We start from the raw sequence: 17,214 nt of genomic DNA, 5'->3' as shown, positions 1-17,214 counted from the left end.
CGAACAGGAGGTCTATACAAATTGGATGTAAGAGCAGAACTAGTTTGAGCTTTAACAACAACAGGTTTGACTACAGAAGAGTTGTGGCATCAGAGATTTTGTCATCCCAACTACAATGATTTGCTATTACTTCAGAAAAAGGAAATGGTAAGACATCTTCCTATGTTAAAACAAGTGCATAATTATTGTGATTCCTGTACATTAGGAAAGATGCATAGAGAATAATTCCATGTTCGAGTAGAGAAGAAACAGAGAGATATACTTGAATTATTGCACACAGATCTTTGTGGACCCATGCAAACAAAGTCATTAGGAGGTGCATTATATTTTTTACTATTTATTGATGATTGCACAAAGTTTTTTTTGGGTATATTTCTTGAGTAAGAAGAGTCACACATTTGAATACTTTAAGTAGTTCAAAAACATGATTGAAAAACGAGCAGGGAAGCATATAAAAATTCTTTGCTCTGATCAAGGGGGAGAATACAGGAAGGATGAGCTTATCAAGTAGTGTGAAGACCATGGGATATTACAGCAATTCACAGTACCCCATACTCCTCAGTAGAATGGAGTAATAGAAAGAAAGAAGAAAACATTGGTGGAATGCACTAGAAGCATGTTGAAAGGTAAGAATATTTCGAAACGGTTTTTGGGCTGAAGCATTGAATACTGTAATTTATTTGAAAAATAGGAGTCCTACAAAGAGTATTGAGTTTAAAACTCCTTATGAAGCATTATATGGATTTAAGCTTGCATTAAAATATTTAAGAATATTTGTGTCTAAAGCATTTTCCCATATTCCAAAGGCAGACAAAAGAAAACTAGATTCAAAAGCCATCACATGTACCTTTATAGGGTATTGTTCACAATATAAAGCTTATATATTATTTAGTCCCTCTACTCACAAGGTTTTTGTTAGTAGAGATGTCATATTCGATGAGTAGGATCATGAAGAATCTGATAAGCACAATGAGGAATGAGATATTTCGTTCTTGGTGGAAGAAGAAAGTGAAGAAACAAGAAACAATCAGGATCAGCAATAGACAAAGGAAGAAGATGAACAACAACAGATACAATAGCAATAGCAGCAGATACAATGCAACAACAGCAGCGACAAGAAAAAGAAAATGATGATCAGACAAGGTTTGAAGCTACCCCACCATTAAGGAGATCATGTAGGAAAGCTCAATTACCTGCAAGATATAGGGAAAATGCTTTTATAACTAGTATTATGAATGTTGTTGAACCTTCTAGTTATAAGGAAGAAAATGAATGTAGTGAATGGAAAACAGTTATGGAACAGGAATATGAATCTATGATAAGGAAAAACACTTGGGAACTGGTTGAACTTCCGAAAGGGAAACAAACCATAAGTTGCAAATGGTTGTATAAAGCCAAGATTAATGCAGATGGAACCATAGATACATTAAAATCTAGATTGGTAGCAAAGGGATATTCAAAAAAAGAAGGTATTGACTATGAAGAAACCTTTACCCCTGTAGCTAAACTAAATACCATCAGAATGTTGATTGCTTTAGTTACTAAGAAACATTGGATGATTCACAAACTAGATGTAAAGTCTGCATTTTTAAATGGAGAATTGAAAGAGGAGGTTTATTTAGAGCCACCTGGAGGGTTTGTCCAGAAAGGGAAAGAACATTTATTCTGTAGATTAAAGAAATCTCTAAGTGGACTAAATCAAGCACCCAAGTCTTGGTATGAAAAGATTGATTCATTTTTTCTAGAATTTGACTACAACAGAAGTAAAAATGACCCTAATCTATATACCATGCAAGATGAACAAGGTTGCATAGTGTTGATTTCTTTGTATGTATATGATTTGATTATTATAGGGGATGCTACATATCTAATCAAAGATATCAAGCAATGGATGTCACAGGTGTTCGAAATGAAACACCTTGGTGAATTAAGATACTGTTTGGGTCTTGAGATCTGGAGAGATTCAGGAAAAACATTTTTGTCACAAGGAAAGTATGTCAAAGGACTACTAGAAAGATTTAGGATGGATCAGTGTAAGCCTATAACAGTACCATTACAGTAGAACATCAAACTGTAGATTAAGGATGGCTCTAAAGAGGCAGACGCGACACTTTACAGACAGCTGGTTGGGAGCCTAATCTACCTAACCACTACTAGACCAGATTTGGCATATGCAGTCAGTGTGCTAATTCAATACATGTCCAAGCCACTTGAAATTCATTGGAGTGCAGCGAAAAGTGTTTTGAGGTATCTACAAGGTACTATATATTATGGTATTATTTATACTGATTCCTCTGATGTTAGATTGACAGGATTTACAGACTTGGATCCGTGGTGATTACATGGAGAAGTAAGAAACAAAACATAGTTTCCTTGTCTTCAGCGAAAGAAAAGGATCAAGTTATGTTTGTAGCAACATGTGAGGCATTTGGTTGCGGGGACTTCTCCAGGATGTTGGGGAAGAAAAAAAAGATGCAACAATAATCAGATGCGACAATCAGAGTTCAATGAAACTTGCTAATAATCCATTGCTTCACAAAAACACTAAACACAATGATACACAGTTCCACTTTGTCAGGGAGAAAGTGCAATCAAAAGAAATCCATTTGGTATATTGTAATACATGTGATAATGTTGCAGACATTTTCACTAAGCCTCTTGGAAAAGTCAAGTTTGAAATTTTTGGGGAGATGTTAGGCATAATTGTGAACCCCTTCTCCATTAAGGGGGAGTGTTATAGATAATGGAGAATATATTAGAATAGTGAGTTAGTTCACGAGACCTTAGGATATGAATTAGTTTCTATTTTTTAGGTTATGGTTCTACCTTCCCTAAATCTATGAATACTATATAATGTGTGATATACATGAACAATGTAGACTGTTCTGCAGAGCCAAACTCTCCTAGTTCAGACTCGCTTTCGTAGAGCTGACCAATGGGTTTCATTTTATTTAATACAGAACATTGCATTTTTAACACTTCTGGAGTAGACCATTTTGGAAGGATTTATGGTTTTATATGTTTTCTAGTTGGGTCAATATGATTTATACTCTTAAGTATTAAGATACTATTTATGGACAGTTGTGAGCTCAGTTAATGTACTAGGAAATTTTGGACATAAGTTAAAACATATTTGTACTTAATGTTATTTATTTTTGTTTAAATATTTGTTGTATATCTCTCTATTTTTACTAGTTTAGTGGAACGAGTACTATATCAATTACTGGTCCTTGCACAACATTAGACATCTCTTGCATAAGATTGCAACACAATAAAACACATGCATGGACTACAGGTGCCACTTGTCTCATTTTCCTCGTCGTTTTTCTTCCACATTGTTCTGCTCACTCATATTAAAGCCCATTCCAGAACTGGTAGTTGGGATTTACGAACCAGGGCCGATGTATTCAGACTAGAAATCCCAAATGAGATTGATGGCATCCCCTCTGATATTCTTCATCCAAAAAATGTAGTAAGATTCTTACCGACCATTTATGTTCCTAATTGATTGATTTGGTTTTTTCTGGTGTGTTTGTGTTTTCACTCTTCATATTGTAATCCTTGGAGATGATTCGGTGTTGTACGGTGTGGTTGTAGTGCCCAGACTAGACCTCATATAGAGAAACGCTACTCAAACTGGTATGCCTTTTTAGTAACACTTTAAGAAGTTTGCAAATTATAAAATCAGAAAGGACAGAGACCTTACCGAGGAAATCCATGCAACACGTACTCAAATTTAGTCGTGGGGTAGGTTCTCAAGTTTTAGTCTTTAAATTATCCTTCTATGAACTATGAGGGTTAAGTGGTGGTAATATATGGCTCTAATGCAGTAATAGAGCCACAAATTTATCTTTTACAAATGATAAACCTTGAATAATACCTTTTACATGTAGAGAATACAATGAATATTGATTTCAAATGATAAGCATAACATTATCTGATACAATTAGGTAATTTCATTTCTTCTCCCCAAAAATCCGTGGTTTGCAAGGTTTCACTTCAATGACAGATTTGGTGCTCTTTGTCTATAGATTCAATATATCCTTTGTATTTTGCGCTTCTTCATTGTTGTTCTCTCAATTCTGGAATGTCAGCTTTGAACCTCTGACCCTCTTTAAAGAAAAAAGAAGTGGATCACACTTGATGTGTATTCTCTTAAAAGAGCCACAACTTTGTCCCTTGGTGGTTTCAATATGACAGTGATACCTACTCTTTCTTCACCCTTTCGATTTCTTGCTTGTAGCTTCTTTATGTGGCCCACAACTCTGTACAACACTCTAAAAATATTTAGATATTAAATACCACAATATAATAATTGAAAAACATGCTTTGCACACAGATTTTTGTTTATGAACAATCCTGAGGCAAGGTGTTGGGGTAAATTTTTATTGAAGGTTTGAGTGAGAGATTTTAGCAATAGGCTTTATGATAAAGTCTCCTTAGTAATTGCACATATATTTACGTAGGTTGGAATGATAGGAATACTTAAAAGGCTGGGCAACCATGCCAAGGAGGCTAGCATTATGAGTGAAGGGACAATAAAGCCCATACCTTCCTTCTATAGCCATCATACCAGAGCAAAATAGAGATTGAGTTCCCGTTCTATAAGCAATGAATTGACCAATTCTAGATTGATAGCTTGTTCAAGTGCTTTTGCATGCATCCTTTCTGGTTTTATAGTGATAACCAAGGTCATCACCCATAGTTGCATTTGATTCGGTGATGTAAAGGGAGCAGGATCGAGCCCAGTGCTACACTAGATTGGATTATTTCCAAGGAAATCACATTTTTGGATTACAAATAAATGGTGTATAACCGAAATTGCATGGAAAATTAAAAACAGAGAATAGATTATGGGAATTTAAAAGCATAGAAATAACACATGATCTTTAACGGAGCAATTAACAAGAAGTTTAAAAAAAGTCTATCTCTATTTCTAAATATAAAAATTTCGAACAAATTTGATATATATCAACTGAACTGTTATATTATATCAACTGAATTGTTATACTAATCAAATTTGATATATATGAACTAAACTATTATACCAATTCATCTCAACTAGTTTTGATGCAGAGATGCAAGTGATATAATTCAACTAAATTTGCATTAATGCAAAAATGCAAGTGATATAATTCTCTTAGCAATAGTTTTGTTAATAGTTTTTATGAAACAAATCCCTCATCATAATTGATATATGTTATGTCTCTTTTATTTGCAAGTAGCAGAAGACTTATTATACATGTTATAGCTCTTTTATTTACAGGTCTGAGATAGAAAAGGCTTTTGTCTTAATTCTAACATATTTGTATATGTATGAATTACATCTACAAGAAGCTATCGAATCCCTTGGGAACATGAGACCAAAGTTTCCTTTGGTATTTTATAGAAGGTTTTTGATTTCCAGGAGTCATTGCCAAGAGTCTCATCACTAGGAGGCCTAGCCTGCCTCTTCTTGGCACACAAGAAACAACACTCCCTCAGCTCAATAAACTAAGGTGAAGTGGTAAACATTCAACCATATCAGCAAGTAAGACTGACCTTTTCCAACATAAAATGCTATTTGAGAATCATGGGCATTCCCTTCTACAAATGCTATCAGAGAAGGAGGAAATTCATAATGGATTTACTTCAAAAATAGATTGAGCAACTTCTTATCAACTCCAGGAAATCAAGACAGGCAGTAACCTAGGAGGTAACCCGTAATGGGGTGAGAAGGATCAGGGAAGGACAGGGACCCTAAATATGTATGAATTACATCTACATGCAGCTCTCCACTCCCCTGAGAACATGCGACCAAAGTTACCAAAGGAAGACCATTAGAACAGAGAGAGTTAAGCACAAAAAGAACAAAACATAGACAAACTACCCATTTTATCAACGAGGATATGAATTATATCTGCTTCTATCAAGGGAGGATATGAATTTTATCTGTAGAACATAGAGAGTCAAGCACACAAAGAAAAAAACATAGACATATTACCCATTTTAACAAGGGAGGATATGAATTATATCTGCTTCTATCAAGGGAGGATATGAATTTTATCTGTAGGAAGCAGCTGTGCTTTATGTGATGATAAAGCAAAGGTTATCATATTCATATGTCATAAACACAAAGATGGAAAGAATGGAAAATCCATGTAGTTAAACATTACAGTGAAGTAATTCTAGCATTACTTCATTACTTCACTGGGAGAAAAACTAGTTAATAATGTATTATATATACTAGTTTTAGACTAATCTAAACTAAAACTAGTTAATAATGTATTATATATACTAGTTTTAAACTAATCTAAGCTAATATGGTTGGGTGTTGGTTTGGTGTTGCTTAGGTGCCTCAACCTATGGCCAAATAAGACCTCAATCTACGAGACTTTGGTTAGAATTTGGTTAAAACTAGGGGACTTTGGTTAGACATTGATTAAAATCATCGGATAGTTTTGAGAATTATATGTTTTTTGAAATTTTGGCTTAAAATTTCTGAATTTCTGGAATAATTTTGAAAGATTATATGTTTTTTTGAAACTTTAGCTTAAAATTTCTGAAATAATTTTGATATCCGCATGAACTACATCACAGAAAAATCGATTACTATAGTCCCTTTGTGAAGGGAACTAAAAATACAAAAATGTTTACACACTTTGAAACACCTCAATGCTTTATGAAAACTATAACATTTATTTACCTACATTCAATGCTTTACATATACTACATATAAAACAATAGAAAGCTTCTCATTAAAACTATCTTCTAGGTAATGTCCTCCTAATAACATCTACCTTTTTGAAAACTATAACATTTATTTACATACATTCAATGCTTTACATATACAACAATAAAAAGCTTCTCATTAAAACTATCTTCTAGGTAGTGTCCTCCTAATAACATCTAGAACGACAGGTTTCCCATTTTACTAGAGTTGGAAATCTCATATGCTTTTATTTGCGCTGGCTCTCCATATCTATTCTATTTGTATCCACATCTATCCTATTTGTATTAAAGTAATCAACTAGGAATACAAACATATCTATATTGTTACAGTCACGGGAAGGCGAGGAGATGGAACAACAAACAGTGCATGTGCTCTTGATACTGTAATTCCGTGATGCTTTTCAGACATGTCCAATTTATCTTTATTCATATCATCAGGGAGCCTCCAGTTGAAACAGTGCAACAGTTACGCCACAGCAAACTCTACAACAATCAGTCCCAATTGTTGTCCAGGGCATCGTCTCTGACCTACTCCAAACAGAATCCATTCAAAATTTTCTACTTTTGTATCTAGGAAGCCGGATTCAATGAATTTTTCCGGCTTAAAACTTTCAGCATCCTCCCCCCATAACTTCAGGTCCCTTCCAATTGCCAAGATGTTCACCAGAAGGTGAGTCCCGTTGGGGATTTCATAGCCCAACAGATTGCGCCTGTCCATTGATATGTGGGGAAGCGATAAAGGCCCCGGCGGGTGAATTCTAAGCGTTTCTTTGACCATAGCTTATAAATAAATGAGACAAGGCAAATCAGATTCTTGTACCATGCGCCGCATTCCAACTACGCGTTCGAGCTCGTCCTAAAGCTTCTTCATTGTTGAAATTATAATTCCAACTGCCGCATACTTTTCCAGAAAGCCGCCAGTCTTCCATCGCACCGCTTTTCACAAGTTGGTGGTATTTTCTCAATCGACAGTGATAACACCCAGCACTGACACGTGCACAACAGTTTTGCAAAAGTGGTTTTTTCCCGGAGCATAAAGTTCGTGTGGATTGAGCGAGCGATAGCCGTCTGATTGAAATCAAGGTTGATGTCCGTCGATTGAAACCAAAGTTGCGTACAGGCCTGCACCACATTGCATGAAGTGAAATGAATTTTGTTTGATCGACAATTTGCCAGTAAAATAATTAATGAATTTACTATGGTCGTAGATTATAGGTAAAATTTTAATTTTATTGTTTTTTTTTATTATGTAAGGGAGTATGGCAAAATTAAAAACGTATGGTCATTTTTGTTAAAAAATAGAATATGCAATGTAATACGATATATGCAGTAGTGTAAATTTTTGTTTGTGTTGTTCGTTGAAAACAAAAGGAGAATGCGCAGCAGCGCGAGGGTAATTTTTGTTGAAACAAAAGGAATACACACAACAATGCGAATGTAATGTTTAATGTTCACACAGCAGTGTGTTGATTTTTTCCAGTAGAGACATAATTTTTTTTTAATGAAATATGTAGTAGCGTGAATGAAATGAGAAGATTTTATTTTACAGCAGTGAATGTAAAGAAAATTTTTACACATAGCAGTGTAAAATTTTCAGCTAAGACATAGTAAAGTTTGCAAGGAGAGAGAGTAATTTTTTTTTGTGGAACTGAAGTGTTCCTGGTGTAATCCCTTAGGAAGAGGAAGAAGTTTGGAACAAGCAGTATTTATTAATGAATATAAAGTTTTTATGTGTGTGAAAGACTCTGTTCTTCTTCAGCAAACAAATTTTTGATCCTGTGGTTAAAACAGAGCATCATTCTCTGTTCAGTTCATTTTTGTTCTGGAATTATCATAAATTCCCAACATGGCATCCGAGATTGTCCAGGCTCTTTGAAGGTGTCAAAGAAGCTGAAGGAAGGATTTCTTGCTGCAGCAGCTTCTCCAGCAGAGTGAAGACTCAGTCAAGGTATTTCTCAAGTTAGTTTATTGTGTTACTGTTGAGGACAGTCAGTCATTTTAAAATACACAGTCAAGTACTTTGAAGCATAGTTAAGAGTGAAAGAATGGCTGGAGCCAGAACTAGCATGGGTATCTTTAATACTCAGCTCCCCCAGTTTAATGGAAAAAACTATGAATATTGGGCAATAACCATGAAAGCTTTGCTTGCTTCCCAAGACTTATAGGAATTTGTTGAAGATGGTTTTGAAGAACCAGCAGATGAAAATGAGTTTAATAGGTTAACTCAGGCAGAGAAAGATCTGTTGAAGAGCTATAAGAAGAAGGATTCTAAAGCCCTCTGTTTTTTGTATCAAGAAGTGCATGAGAGTGTGTTTCCAAGGATAGCAGCAGCGAAGACATCCAAAGAAGCATGTCAAACTCTCAAGACAGCCTATCAAGGCATGGAAAAAGTGAAGACAACAAAACTACAGTTGCTGAGGAGAGATTTTGAGAATCTTTGCATGAAGGAGTCAGATAATATTGACTCATTCTTCACACATGTGATTGGTCTGGTCACACAGATAAGGTCTCATGGAGAGATTCTTGAAGAAAAGAGGATTGTGGAGAAACTATTGAGGATCCTACCCTCAATGTTTGATGTGATTGTCACCACCATAGAAGAGACAAAGGATCTCACAAACTTTTCAATTGATGAACTACATGCATCACTGATAACACATGAGCAGAGATTGAGTAGGAATGAAAAATCATCTCTAGAGCATGCTTTTAAGACCCAGATGTCCTTTGGAAGAGGAAGAGGTCAAGGCAGAGGAAACAAGAGACGAAGAGGCAGAAGCCAAAACAGAGGTGGAAGAAACAGTCTAGCAAATGCTCAAGGAAGAGGTAGCAATCCAAATCAGAACCAAGGTCAAGGCAACAACCAACAAAGTGGAAAACATCATGCTCAAGGACAAAGGTATGAAAAACCCAATGTCCAATGTTAATACTGTAAAAAATATGGGCATTATGCAAATGAATGTAGGAAGAAGCAGCATGATATGAGTAATAGAACTAGTGCAAATTTCACTAGAGAAAATATCAGCGAAAATAATTTTTTTTTAGCATGTAATATGGCTGAAGAAAAGAGTGAAGATGTATGGTTTCTAGATTCCGGTTGCAGCGACCATATGACAGGAAACATAGCCATGTTTTCTATGTTAGATTAGAATGTGAAGTCACAAGTCACACTAGGGACTGATAATAAAGTTTTTGTTATGGGAAAAGGAGAAGTAAAAGTTTTAACAAAGAAAGGTGAAAAGAAAACCATAGCAGATGTTTATTATGTTCCTGGAATGAAATGTAACCTCTTAAGTGTTGGACAGCTTGTGCAAAAGGGGTACAATGTTTTCTTTGCGAATGATGTATGCACCATCATGGATAAATTACCCAGCAAACAATGTATTGCAGAAGTGAAGATGACAAGGAACAGGATGTTCCCTCTCAGAATAAAGGCAGATTTGAAAAATAAAGAAGTAATAGCAGCAATGACTCAAGAGGCTTTCCAAAGCGAACCAAAGGATGAAAACTAGTTGTGGCACTTGAGATTAGGACATCTAACTTTGGAGGTCTTAACTTGTTGAATAGAAAATGAATGGTAAGAGGATTGCCATTTATAGAGAAACCAGACAACCTTTGTGAAGTTTGTATCCTGGGAAAAAAACACAGAGAAATTTTTCCATTTGGGAAAAGCATAAGGGAAAAAGCACCCTTAGAGATTGTCCACTCAGATTTATGTGGATTGATGCAAACTCCATCACTTGCAAGCAGCCACTGTATACTAACATTTATTGATGATTTTACTAGAAAAACTTGGGTTTATTTCCTGAAGAACAAAAGTGAAGTGTTTGAAAGATTCTGCAATTTCAAAGCACTTGTAGAAAACCAAAGCGGGCTGCATATCAAAGTTCTAAGAACTGATAGAGGAGGTGAATATATCTCCAAACAATTTCTACATTTTTGTAGAGAAAATGGAATTCATAAGCAGTTTACCACTAGGTACACTCCGCAGCAAAATGGAGTTTTCGAAACGAAAAATAGGACAATCATGGATATGGCGAGGAATATGTTAAAGGCAAAGCATTTGCCAAATGATTATTGGGTTGGAGCTGTACACTGTGCAGCGTACATTTTGAATAGATGCCCTACAAAAGTAGTTATGAACAGAGTGCCGGAAGAAGCATGGAGTGGAACAAAGCAAGGAGTCATCCACATGAAAGTTTTTTGGATGTGTGGCTTATGCACACATTCCAGATCAGCTAAGGAAGAAGTTGGACAACAAAGGGGAGAAATGTATTTTCATTGGATACAATGAGGAATCCAAAGCTTATAGGTTGTATAACCCATCCACCAAGAAGCTTATTGTGAGTAGAGATGTTCAGTTCATTGAGGAGGAAGCTTGGGATGGAAGCATAGAGAAAACATTGAATGTTAAAAGCTCTTTGTCACATGATGAAGATGATGAGGAGATGGCTGAAATACATCCCCATACAACAGCGCCAACACAAAGACAGCAAGAGATACCCTTGAGGAGAAATGAAAGTGCTTCTCCAAGCACACCACAAGGAGGAAATTGAAGTGCTTCTTCAAGCACTTGTACACCAAATAAAGGAGGTCAGAAGTTCAGAAATTTAAGTGACATTTATGAACAAGAGGCAACAAATGAAGGTATGAACTCTTCGTTTGCTTTATATTGTCCTATTGATGACCCTGTTCATTTCGAAGAAGCAATTAAGGATAGGAAATTGATAGAAGCTATGGATGAGGAGATCAATGTCATAGAAAGAAACAAGAAATGGGATTTAGTTGAACTACCAAAAGGAAAGGAAGTCATTGGAGTTAAATGGGTCTACAAGACCAAGAGTAATGCTGAAGGCAAAATAGAAAGACACAAAGCAAGACTGGTTGTCAAAGGATATAAGCAGCAGTATGGGAGAGACTATGAGGAAACTTTTGCATCGGTTGCTAGAATGGAAACCGTGAGAGCAATGCTGTCCATAGTAGCACAAAACAAGTGGAAAGTTTACCAAATGGACGTGAAGTCAACATTCCTAAATGGAGTGTTAATGGAAGAGGTTTACATTGAACAACCTCTAGGCTATGAAAAGAAAGGCCAACAGCACAAAGTGTGCAGATTGAAGAAAGCTCTTTATGGGCTGAAGCAAGCACCAAAAGCGTGGTACAGTAAGATAGATTCCTATCTACTGGAAAATGGAATTGAAAAGTGTGAGGGAGAACCCACTCTCTACATCAAAGAAAAAGATGGTAAATTACTAATTGTTGTGTTATATGTTGATGATGTTATTTTCACAGGTAATGATGATCACCTTATTGAAAGTTTCAAAACAGTCATGAAAGAAGAATTTGAAATGACTGACATGGGTTTGCTGAGATACTTCTTAGGAATAGAAGTAGAACAAAATGGAAATGCGATTTTTATCTCACAAGAAAAATATGTTAATGAAGTGTTGGAAAGATTTAATATGCAAGAGAGCAAAGCAGTGATCACTCCCATAGTGATGGGATTAAAACTCAGCAAAGATGACAGCAACAAGGATTTTGATCCTAGTTTGTACAAGAGCATAGTTGGCAGCCTCAGGTATTTGACTGCAACTAGGCCGGAAATAATGCACGCTGTTAGTTTAATTTCCAGATTCATGGAGAGGCAAAAAGAAGCACATTGGCAGGAAACAAAAAGGATTCTGAGGTATGTTAAAGGTACTAAAAGGTTTGGCATTGTATATACTGTTTTAGAATGTTCAAATTTAATTGGATACACTAATAGTGATTGGGCTGGAAGTGTAGATGATCGGAAAAGCACATTCGGTTATGTTTTTCACATGGGTTCAGGAGCCATTTCATGGGCTTCTAAAAAACATCCTATTGTAGCATTGTCTACAGCAGAGGCAGAATATGTGGCAGCTACAGCAGCAGCATGTCAGGAAATTTGGATGAGAAGGATGTTAAGGAGCTTAGTCCAAGAACAAGCAAAAGGAACTGTGATTTTTTGTGACAATAGCTCATCTATTGCATTAGCCAAGAATTCCGTGTTTCATAAGAGAACGAAACACTTTGACACAAAGTTTCATTACATCAGGGAATTGGTAAACAGTGGAGAAATTGTTTTACAACATTGCAGGACTCATGAGCAGGTTGCAGACATTCTAACCAAGCCTTTGGGGCATAAAAGTTTTGAATTTTTGAGGAAATCTATGGGTATGACTGATAACCCATCAGTGGAAATTAAAGGGGAGTGTTGAAATTATAATTCCAGCTGCCGCGTACTTTTCCGGAAAACCGCCAGTCTTCCAACGCACCGCTTTTCACAAGTTGGTGGTATTTTCTCAATTGGCAACGATAACACCCAGAGCTGACACGTGCACAACAGTTTTGCAAAAGTGGTTTTTTCCCAGAGCATGAAGTTCGTGTGGATTGAGTGAGCAATCACCATCCGATTGAAATCAAGGGTGATGTCCGTCGATTGAAACCAAATTTGTGTACAGGCCTGCACCACATTGCGTGAAGTGAAATGAATTTTGTTTGAAACGACAGTTTGCCAATAAAAAAATTAATGAATTTACTATGGTCGTAGATTGTAGGTAAAATTTTAATTTTATTGTTTTTTTATTATGTACGGGAGTATGGCAAAATTAAAAACGTATGGTCATTTTTGTTAAAAAAATAGAATATGCAATGTAATATGATATATGCAGCAGTGTGAATTTTTGTTTGTGTTGTTCATTGAAAACAAAAGGAGAATGCGCAACAACGTGAGGGTAATTTTTGTTGAAACAAAAGGAATACACATAGCAGTGCGAATGTAATGTGTAATGTTCACACAGTAGTGTGTTGATTTTTTCCAGCAGAGACAAAAGTTTTTTTTTAATGAAATATGCAGTAGCGTGAATGAAACGAGAAGATTTTCTTTTACAGTAGTGAATGTAAAGAAAATTTGTACACACAGCAGTGTAAAATTTTCAGCTGAGACAGTGTAAATTTTGCAAGGAGACAAAGTAATTTCTTTTTGTGGAACATAAATGTTCCTAGTGTAATCCCTCAGGAAGAGGAAGAAGTTTGTAACAAGCAGTATTTATTAATGAATATAAAGTTTTTATGTGTGTGAAAGACTCTGTTCTTCTTCAGCAAACAAATTTATTATCCTGTGGTTAAAACAGAGCATCATTCTCTGTTCAGTTCATTTTTGTTCTGGAATTATCAGAAATTCCCAACATTCATCACTGCTGGGTTTCTTAGCAATTTGGACATTGCCCACTCTATGGTTACAGACGAAGTATCCGAGCCAGCGGACAATATATCCTGCCAATCAAAGACACCCAAATAAATATCACAATTATCATATTTTATACAAAGCCCTTGAAATCTAAATAGGAAGAGAATCAATAAACGCTTGTGTGTGCCAATAAATAATATACATAGAGTACGGATTTTCTATTGCTTTTCCTTATTTGGAACCCTAATTTTTTATTTTTTTTTTAATTTTTTTTTTCTGCTGAGGCTTCCAACAAAACATCCACAAGATCTGGCATGGCGTTGCGCTTATTCTGCGAAAAATGATCCTCTAGTATCTTCTCTAACAAGTTGTCTTATGCCTTGTGTATGTTCTTCAAACGACGGTTGAGACCTTGAAGATCCATCCACGCCAGGTATGGTATGTAATCTCCAATGTTGAAAGACCCTACTAACACGAATGTTTCCTTTATCATTGACTGGATCCCTCTACTACCCATTAACTGCTAGTCAGTATACTTTCTACTAAAGGCAATCCTGCTGATTATATCAATCCCAAGGGCTGGCACAACCTTGCTAATGTTCACTCGTGAAAACCCTTCATGATATGAAATATTAATAGAGCGAATCATAGCATTGACTTCATCTTCTCTCATGAAGCGAAAGGAATCTATTCATCTTGAGCTGAGCAACTGTGAGACGCAGAGTTTACACATTTGCCTCCAGTAGCGGCCATACGGAGAAAATGTGATGTCAGAGGAATTGTACCACAAGTACTTAGTGGCGGTGGATGTAGGTCCACTGGCGAAAAACAGATCATGAGTCTTGAGGAATTCCTTGGCCATATCTGGAGAGGAGACGACTGAGGTGAGGGTGGAACTGAGGCATAGAGACTTGAGTGGCCCGTATTTGAGACAAAGCTCTGCTAACGCTCTGTGTGGAAGCTGTCCCATCAAGTGAAGGTTTCCAATAATTGGAAATGGAAACGGTCCCGGAGGCAACGTCAATTTTCTCCTCCTAAAGAAGAAGGTCCATGTCGTCACTAATGCAAGGAGAAGAGTAGTACTGAAGAAGGTCCATGTCGTCACCAATGCAAGGAGAAGAGCAGTATTGTTTCTCCTCCTGAAAAAGTTGGTCCATGTCGTCACCAACGCAAGGAGAAGAGCAGTATTGAAGAAGGTCCATGTCGTCACCAATGCAAGGAGAAGAGCAGTACTGAAGAAGGTCCATGTCGTCACCAATGCAAGGACAAGAACAGTACTGGGGAGTTTAACGAAGAACATCTCTGAACTGCGGAGTCAGAACCCAACTAGATTGCCATTTTCACACTCCACAGGGTTTCCTGGTATTTGAGTTTAGTGTCCGTGAGGGTACATGTTTGTGCAGAGAGGAGCTTCTTGAAGTTTTATAAAAATATATATAGAATTAGGGGGTAACTCCAGGGATGGAATTTGTCAGGTGATTTTTTAAGCTGATCTTATTAGAATTTCATAAACAGGCAGGATGTTTCAAGGACGTGAAATAGAAAGGCTGTAGTCTAATTAGTTGGAGGAATTGCCTCGAAAGTTATAGAAATTCTGGTCATATTTAAAGAAAATCTGGTAAAGATTTTTGTAAATCTAAATTATAATTGTTAAACTTCAAAATTTTAGGTGTCATAGACGTTTTTTGATGGTGCTCAATTCATTTCCATCATCAAAAACACGATTCAAACACTGTCTCTACAAAATTTTTTGAAATTTTTTTACCCAGATTCTGACCACTTTTAGCCATCGTGCAAAAAAACTCCAATAAAATATTGAGTATACCATTGGCCCACCACATGCATAAGTGTTGTCATGTAATTATTACAGAATAACAAACCACATGCATATGTGTTATCATGTAGTTATTACAAAATAACAAACCACATGCATATCTGTTGTCAAGTAATTATTACAAAATAACAAACCACCATACCACGTCGTGTAATTATTACCAAACGACAAACCACCCCACATTTCAAATAAACCACCAGGCCAACCACCAAAACAAGACTTCAAACAGATACATTCGCTGTACAAGACTCAAACAAATACATTCGCTGTGAATCGGTGGATTGGTATCCGTGATAAAATAATATAGAATTAATACAGAAGTCAATTATATCTGAGTCGGTGGATTGGTATGCGTGATAAAATAATATAGAATTAATACAAAACTCAATTATTTGGCAAAGGTACAATTATGGACATTAAATTTTATTATGTTATGCCTTTTTAGTAGCGGTGGCTACCAACAACGTCCCTTAATGCGATAATTTAATTTTATATCACGTCATAACTTCTATCGTGATATTTTAATTTTAAATAATATGTTTTGGAATATTTTTTATTTAATTTTATATTATTTAATTAAAATTGAATATATTTTTTTTGTTTGGAAATAGTTTTTATGATATATATATGTGTATATTTTAGCAATTATGAAATTTTGAAATTAAAAATAATAAATATATTAAATTAATTTTAATAATATTTTTTAGTAAAAATTACATAAGAGATATTTTCGTCTACGGGTTTTGAATTAGTTAGTGTGTTTCATTTTTAGGATAAGATGAGTTACAAGAAGCTAGTTCATTTTAAGGACAAGATGAGGAATGAGAGGTTGGTTCATCTTCAGGACAAGATGAGGAACCAGATCTAGGCGTTGTAAGGCGTTGTAATAAATAGATGTAGAGAGTTGCTAACTAACCGTTAGGGAGTAACAACTAGTCTGACTAAAAGTAGAAATTAGAGCTTACGTTCAGGTCCGAAGAATAAGATTGATCCAAGGATTGGTCCTCTAGAGTTCATCTTTCTTTTATTGAGAGGACCATAGATAAAATCACTACGATCTTGAGGAAGCATAACATTCATTGTTATTTTAGGCCACTTAACATTATTTTATCTTCGGTCTGTTAAGGACCCCGTTAACCCCAAGGATGGGAAAGGTGTTTTCATCATTCTCTGTTCATGTGGAATTCCTTATATGGAAGCTCTTGCTCCCCGTCTTTGGGAGAACATGCAGAAAAAACCAATCATCACATGTGCATTGAAAAGGTTACGTTCATTGCTAGAATTGACCATTTTCATTATCGTAAATTTAGGGAGGCTTTAAAAATTGAAAAGATACCTGTTAATTTGAATAGGGTTCGCGGATGTTAATTTGAAGAGGGATGATGGCTGGAGTATCAACAGATGCTGAATTCCTGCTCTTTCTTCCTAATCAAATAATTTTTTTATATAATTTTTATTTAAT

At 35.8% G+C, this 17,214-nt stretch overlaps 1 pseudogene; it reads right to left on the bottom strand.

Annotated features, from left to right (window-relative positions):
* Positions 1–7,027: 7,027 nt before the first annotated feature.
* LOC149233131 (cytochrome P450 71AU50 pseudogene) lies at positions 7,028–15,218 on the bottom strand (annotated as a pseudogene).
* Between the last annotated feature and the right edge of the window lie 1,996 nt (positions 15,219–17,214).

This window comes from Pinus tabuliformis, chromosome J, assembly GCF_031772625.1.
Source record: "Pinus tabuliformis cultivar Carrire ecotype Pingquan chromosome J, CPIR1, whole genome shotgun sequence".
Classification (NCBI taxonomy): Eukaryota; Viridiplantae; Streptophyta; class Pinopsida; order Pinales; family Pinaceae; genus Pinus; species Pinus tabuliformis.
The sequence above is the reverse complement of the archived record's forward strand: the minus strand, read 5'-3'. Positions and strand labels throughout refer to the sequence as shown.